A 7,600-nucleotide genomic window follows, 5' to 3' on the forward strand; every position below is an offset into this window, starting at 1 on the left:
TCCAGAATTAAGTTCTAATAACATTAATATCCAGAATGAAGCTCTAATAGCATTCATATTCAGAATGAAGTTCTCATAACATTAATATCCAGAATGACGTTCTAATAACATTCATATCCAGAATTTAGCTCTAATAACATTAATATCCAGAATGAAGTTCTAATAATATTAATATCCAGAATTAAGTTCTAATAACATTAATATCCAGAATGAAGCTCTAATAGCATTCATATTCAGAATGAAGTTCTAATAACAATAATATCCAGAATGAAGCTCTAATAACATTCATATCCAGAATGAAGTTCTCATAACATTAATATCCAGAATGACGTTCTAATAACATTCATATCCAGAATTTAGCTCTAATAACATTCATATCCAGAATGAAGTTCTAATAACATTCATATCCAGAATGAAGTTCTAATAACATTAATATCCAGAATGAAGTTCTCATAACATTAATATCCAGAATGACGTTCTAATAACATTCATATCCAGAATGAAGCTCTAATAAGATTAATATCCAGAATGAAGTTCTAATAACATTCATATCCAGAATTAAGTTCTAATAACATTCATATCCAGAATGAAGCTCTAATAACATTCATATCCAGAATGAAGCTCTAATAACATTAATATCCAGAATGAAGTTCTAATAACATTCATATCCAGAATGAAGTTCTAATAACATTCATATCCAGAATGACGTTCTAATAACATTAATATCCAGAATGAAGCTCTAATAACATTCACATCCAGAATTTAGCTATAATAACATTCATATCCAGAATGAAGTTCTAATATCATTAATATCAAGAATTAAGTTCTAATATCATTAATATCCAGAATGAAGTTCTAATAACATTCATATCCAGAATGAAGCTCTAATAAGATTAATATCCAGAATGAAGTTCTAATAACATTCATATCCAGAATGAAGCTCTAATAAGATTAATATCCAGAATGAAGTTCTAATAACATTCATATCCAGAATGAAGTTCTAATAACATTCATATCCACAATGAAGCTCTAATAACATTCACATCCAGAATTTAGCTATAAAAACATTCATATCCAGAATGAAGTTCTAATAACATTAATATACAGAATGAAGTTCTAATAACATTCATATCCAGAATGACGTCCTATAATATTAATATCCAGAATGACGTTCTAATAACATTCATATCCACAATGAAGCTCTAATAACATTCACATCCAGAATTTAGCTCTAATAACATTCATATACAGAATGACATTCTAATAACATTCATATCCAGAATTTAGCTCTAATAACATTAATATCCAGAATGAAGCTCTAATATCATTAATATCCAGAATGAAGCTCTAATAAGATTAATATCCAGAATGAAGTTCTAATAACATTAATATCCAGAATGAAGTTCTAATAATATTAATATCCAGAATTAAGTTCTAATAACATTAATATCCAGAATGAAGCTCTAATAGCATTCATATTCAGAATGAAGTTCTAATAACAATAATATCCAGAATGAAGCTCTAATAACATTCATATCCAGAATGAAGTTCTCATAACATTAATATCCAGAATGACGTTCTAATAACATTCATATCCAGAATTTAGCTCTAATAACATTCATATCCAGAATGAAGTTCTAATAACATTCATATCCAGAATGAAGCTCTAATAACATTAATATCCAGAATGAAGTTCTCATAACATTAATATCCAGAATGACGTTCTAATAACATTCATATCCAGAATGAAGCTCTAATAAGATTAATATCCAGAATGAAGTTCTAATAACATTCATATCCAGAATGAAGTTCTAATAACATTCATATCCACAATGAAGCTCTAATAACATTCACATCCAGAATTTAGCTATAAAAACATTCATATCCAGAATGAAGTTCTAATTACATTAATATACAGAATGAAGTTCTAATAACATTCATATCCAGAATGACGTTCTAATAACATTAATATCCAGAATGACGTTCTAATAACATTCATATCCACAATGAAGCTCTAATAACATTCACATCCAGAATTTTGCTCTAATAACATTCATATACAGAATGACATTCTAATAACATTAATATCCAGAATGAAGCTCTAATAGCATTCATATTCAGAATGAAGCTCTAATAAGATTAATATCCAGAATGAAGTTCTAATAACATTCATATCCAGAATGAAGTTCTAATAACATTCATATCCAGAATGAAGTTCTAATAACATTCATATCCAGAATGAAGTTCTAATAACATTCATATCCAGAATGAAGCTCTAATAACATTCATATCCAGAATGAAGCTCTAATAACATTAATATCCAGAATGAAGTTCTAATAACATTCATATACAGAATGAAGCTCTAATAACATTCATATTCAGAATGAAGTTCTAATAACATTAATATACAGAATGACGTTCTAAAAACATTCATATCCAAAATTTAGCTCTAATAACATTCATATCCAGAATGAAGTTCTAATAATAACATTCATATCCAGAATTTAGCTCTAATAACATTCATATCCACAATAAAGTTCTAATATCATTAATATCCAGAATGAAGCTCTAATAAGATTAATATCCAGAATGAAGCTCTATTAACATTAATATCCAGAATGAAATTCTAATAACATTAACATCCAGAATGAAGCTCTAATAACATTAATATCCAGAATGAAGTTCTAATAACATTAATATCCAGAATGAAGTTCTAACAACATTCATATCCAGAATGAAGCTCTAATAACATTCATATCCAGAATGACGTTCTAATAACATTAATATCCAGAATGAAGCTCTAATAACATTAATATCCAGAATGAAGCTCTAATATCATTAATATCCAGAATGAAGCTCTAATAACATTATATCCAGAATGACGTTCTAATAACATTATATCCAGAATGACGTTCTAATAACATTAATATCCAGAATGAAGCTCTAACATCATTAATATCCAGAATGAAACTCTAATAACATTAATATTCAGAATGAAGTTCTAATAACATTAATATCCAGAATGAAGTTCTAATAACATTAATATCCAGAATGAAGCTCTAATATCATTAATATCCAGAATGAAGCTCTAATAAGATTAATATCCAGAATGAAGTTCTAATAAGATTAATATCCAGAATGAAGTTCTAATAATATTAATATCCAGAATGAAGCTCTAATATCATTAATATCCAGAATGAAGCTCTAATAACATTAATATTCAGAATGAAGTTCTAATAACATTATATCCAGAATGACGTTCTAATAACATTAATATCCAGAATGAAGCTCTAATATCATTAATATCCAGAATGAAACTCTAATAACATTAATATTCAGAATGAAGTTCTAATAACATTAATATCCAGAATGAAGTTCTAATAACATTAATATCCAGAATGAAGCTCTAATATCATTAATATCCAGAATGAAGCTCTAATAAGATTAATATCCAGAATGAAGTTCTAATAAGATTAATATCCAGAATGAAGTTCTAATAATATTAATATCCAGAATGAAGTTCTAATAACATTAATATCCAGAATGAAGCTCTAATAACATTCATATTCAGAATGAAGTTCTAATAACAATAATATCCAGAATGAAGCTCTAATAACATTCATATCCAGAATGAAGTTCTCATAACATTAATATCCAGAATGACGTTCTAACAACATTCATATCCAGAATTTAGCTCTAATAACATTCATATCCAGAATGAAGTTCTAATAACATTCATATCCAGAATGAAGTTCTAATAACATTCATATCCAGAATGAAGCTCTAATAACATTAATATCCAGAATGAAGTTCTAATAACATTCATATCCAGAATGAAGCTCTAATAAGATTAATATCCAGAATGAAGTTCTAATAACATTCATATCCAGAATGAAGTTCTAATAACATTCATATCCAGAATGACGTTCTAATAACATTCATATCCACAATGAAGCTCTAATAACATTCACATCCAGAATTTAGCTATAATAACATTCATATCCAGAATGAAGTTCTAATAACATTAATATACAGAATGAAGTTCTAATAACATTCATATCCAGAATGACGTTCTAATAACATTAATATCCAGAATGACGTTCTAATAACATTCATATCCACAATGAAGCTCTAATAACATTCACATCCAGAATTTAGCTCTAATAACATTCATATACAGAATGACATTCTAATAACATTCATATCCAGAATTTAGCTCTAATAACATTAATATCCAGAATGAAGCTCTAATATCATTAATATCCAGAATGAAGCTCTAATAAGATTAATATCCAGAATGAAGTTCTAATAACATTAATATCCAGAATGAAGTTCTAATAACATTCATATCCAGAATGAAGTTCTAATAATATTAATATCCAGAATTAAGTTCTAATAACATTAATATCCAGAATGAAGCTCTAATAGAATTCATATTCAGAATGAAGTTCTAATAACAATAATATCCAGAATGAAGCTCTAATAACATTCATATCCAGAATGAAGTTCTCATAACATTAATATCCAGAATGACGTTCTAATAACATTCATATCCAGAATTTAGCTCTAATAACATTAATATCCAGAATGAAGCTCTAATAACATTCATATCCAGAATGACGTTCTAATAACATTAATATCCAGAATGAAGCTCTAATAACATTAATATCCAGAATGAAGCTCTAATATCATTAATATCCAGAATGAAGCTCTAATAACATTATATCCAGAATGACGTTCTAATAACATTATATCCAGAATGACGTTCTAATAACATTAATATCCAGAATGAAGCTCTAATATCATTAATATCCAGAATGAAACTCTAATAACATTAATATTCAGAATGAAGTTCTAATAACATTAATATCCAGAATGAAGTTCTAATAACATTAATATCCAGAATGAAGCTCTAATATCATTAATATCCAGAATGAAGCTCTAATAAGATTAATATCCAGAATGAAGTTCTAATAAGATTAATATCCAGAATGAAGTTCTAATAATATTAATATCCAGAATGAAGTTCTAATAACATTAATATCCAGAATGAAGCTCTAATAACATTCATATCCAGAATGAAGCTCTAATAAGATTAATATCCAGAATGAAGTTCTAATAACATTCATATCCAGAATGAAGTTCTAATAACATTCATATCCAGAATTTAGCTCTAATAACATTCATATCCAGAATGAAGATCTAATATCATTAATATCCAGAATGAAGCTCTAATAACATTCATATCCAGAATGAAGTTCTCATAACATTAATATCCAGAATGACGTTCTAACAACATTCATATCCAGAATTTAGCTCTAATAACATTCATATCCAGAATGAAGTTCTAATAACATTCATATCCAGAATGAAGTTCTAATAACATTCATATCCAGAATGAAGCTCTAATAACATTAATATCCAGAATGAAGTTCTAATAACATTCATATCCAGAATGAAGCTCTAATAAGATTAATATCCAGAATGAAGTTCTAATAACATTCATATCCAGAATGAAGTTCTAATAACATTCATATCCAGAATGACGTTCTAATAACATTCATATCCACAATGAAGCTCTAATAACATTCACATCCAGAATTTAGCTATAATAACATTCATATCCAGAATGAAGTTCTAATAACATTAATATACAGAATGAAGTTCTAATAACATTCATATCCAGAATGACGTTCTAATAACATTAATATCCAGAATGACGTTCTAATAACATTCATATCCACAATGAAGCTCTAATAACATTCACATCCAGAATTTAGCTCTAATAACATTCATATACAGAATGACATTCTAATAACATTCATATCCAGAATTTAGCTCTAATAACATTAATATCCAGAATGAAGCTCTAATATCATTAATATCCAGAATGAAGCTCTAATAAGATTAATATCCAGAATGAAGTTCTAATAACATTAATATCCAGAATGAAGTTCTAATAACATTCATATCCAGAATGAAGTTCTAATAATATTAATATCCAGAATTAAGTTCTAATAACATTAATATCCAGAATGAAGCTCTAATAGCATTCATATTCAGAATGAAGTTCTAATAACTATAATATCCAGAATGAAGCTCTAATAACATTCATATCCAGAATTAAGTTCTCATAACATTAATATCCAGAATGACGTTCTAATAACATTCATATCCAGAATTTAGCTCTAATAACATTCATATCCAGAATGAAGTTCTAATAACATTCATATCCAGAATGAAGCTCTAATAACATTAATATCCAGAATGAAGTTCTAATAACATTCATATCCAGAATGAAGCTCTAATAACATTAATATCCAGAATGAAGTTCTAATAACATTCATATCCAGAATGAAGCTCTAATAAGATTAATATCCAGAATGAAGTTCTAATAACATTCATATACAGAATGAAGTTCTAATAACATTCATATCCAGAATGAAGTTCTAATAACATTCATATCCAGAATTTAGCTCTAATAACATTCATATCCAGAATGAAGTTCTAATATCATTAATATCCGGAATGAAGCTCTAATAAGATTAATATCCAGAATGAAGCTCTATTAACATTAATATCCAGAATGAAATTCTAATAACATTAACATCCAGAATGAAGCTCTAATAACATTAATATACAGAATGAAGTTCTAATAACATTAATATCCAGAATGAAGCTCTAATAACATTAATATCCAGAATGAAGCTCTAATAACATTAATATCCAGAATGAAGCTCTAATATCATTAATATCCAGAATGAAGCTCTAATAACATTAATATTCAGAATGAAGTTCTAATAACATTAATATCCAGAATGAAGTTCTAATAACATTAATATACAGAATGAAGCTCTAATATCATTAATATCCAGAATGAAGCTCTAATAATATTAATATCCAGAATGAAGTTCTAATAACATTAATATCCAGAATGAAGCTCTAATAACATTCATATTCAGAATGAAGTTCTAATAACAATAATATCCAGAATGAAGCTCTAATAACATTCATATCCAGAATGAAGTTCTCATAACATTAATATCCAGAATGACGTTCTAATAACAATAATATCCAGAATGAAGCTCTAATAACATTCATATCCAGAATGAAGTTCTCATAACATTAATATCCAGAATGACGTTCTAATAACATTCATATCCAGAATTTAGCTCTAATAACATTCATATCCAGAATGAAGCTCTAATAACATTAATATCCAGAATGAAGTTCTAATAACATTCATATCCAGAATGAAGCTCTAATAACATTAATATCCAGAATGACGTTCTAATAACATTCATATCCAGAATTTAGCTCTAATAACATTCATATCCAGAATGAAGTTCTAATAACATTCATATCAAGAATGACGTTCTAATAACATTCATATCCGCAATGAAGCTCTAATAACATTCACATCCAGAATTTAGCTATAATAACATTCATATCCAGAATGAAGTTCTAATAACATTAATATACAGAATGAAGTTCTAATAACATTCATATCCAGAATTTAGCTCTAATAACATTAATATCCAGAATGAAGCTCTAAAACATTCATATCCAGAATGAAGTTCTAACAACATTAATATCCAGA

Source organism: Salminus brasiliensis, chromosome 1 (assembly GCF_030463535.1).
Source record: "Salminus brasiliensis chromosome 1, fSalBra1.hap2, whole genome shotgun sequence".
In the NCBI taxonomy this organism is placed as follows: Eukaryota; Metazoa; Chordata; class Actinopteri; order Characiformes; family Bryconidae; genus Salminus; species Salminus brasiliensis.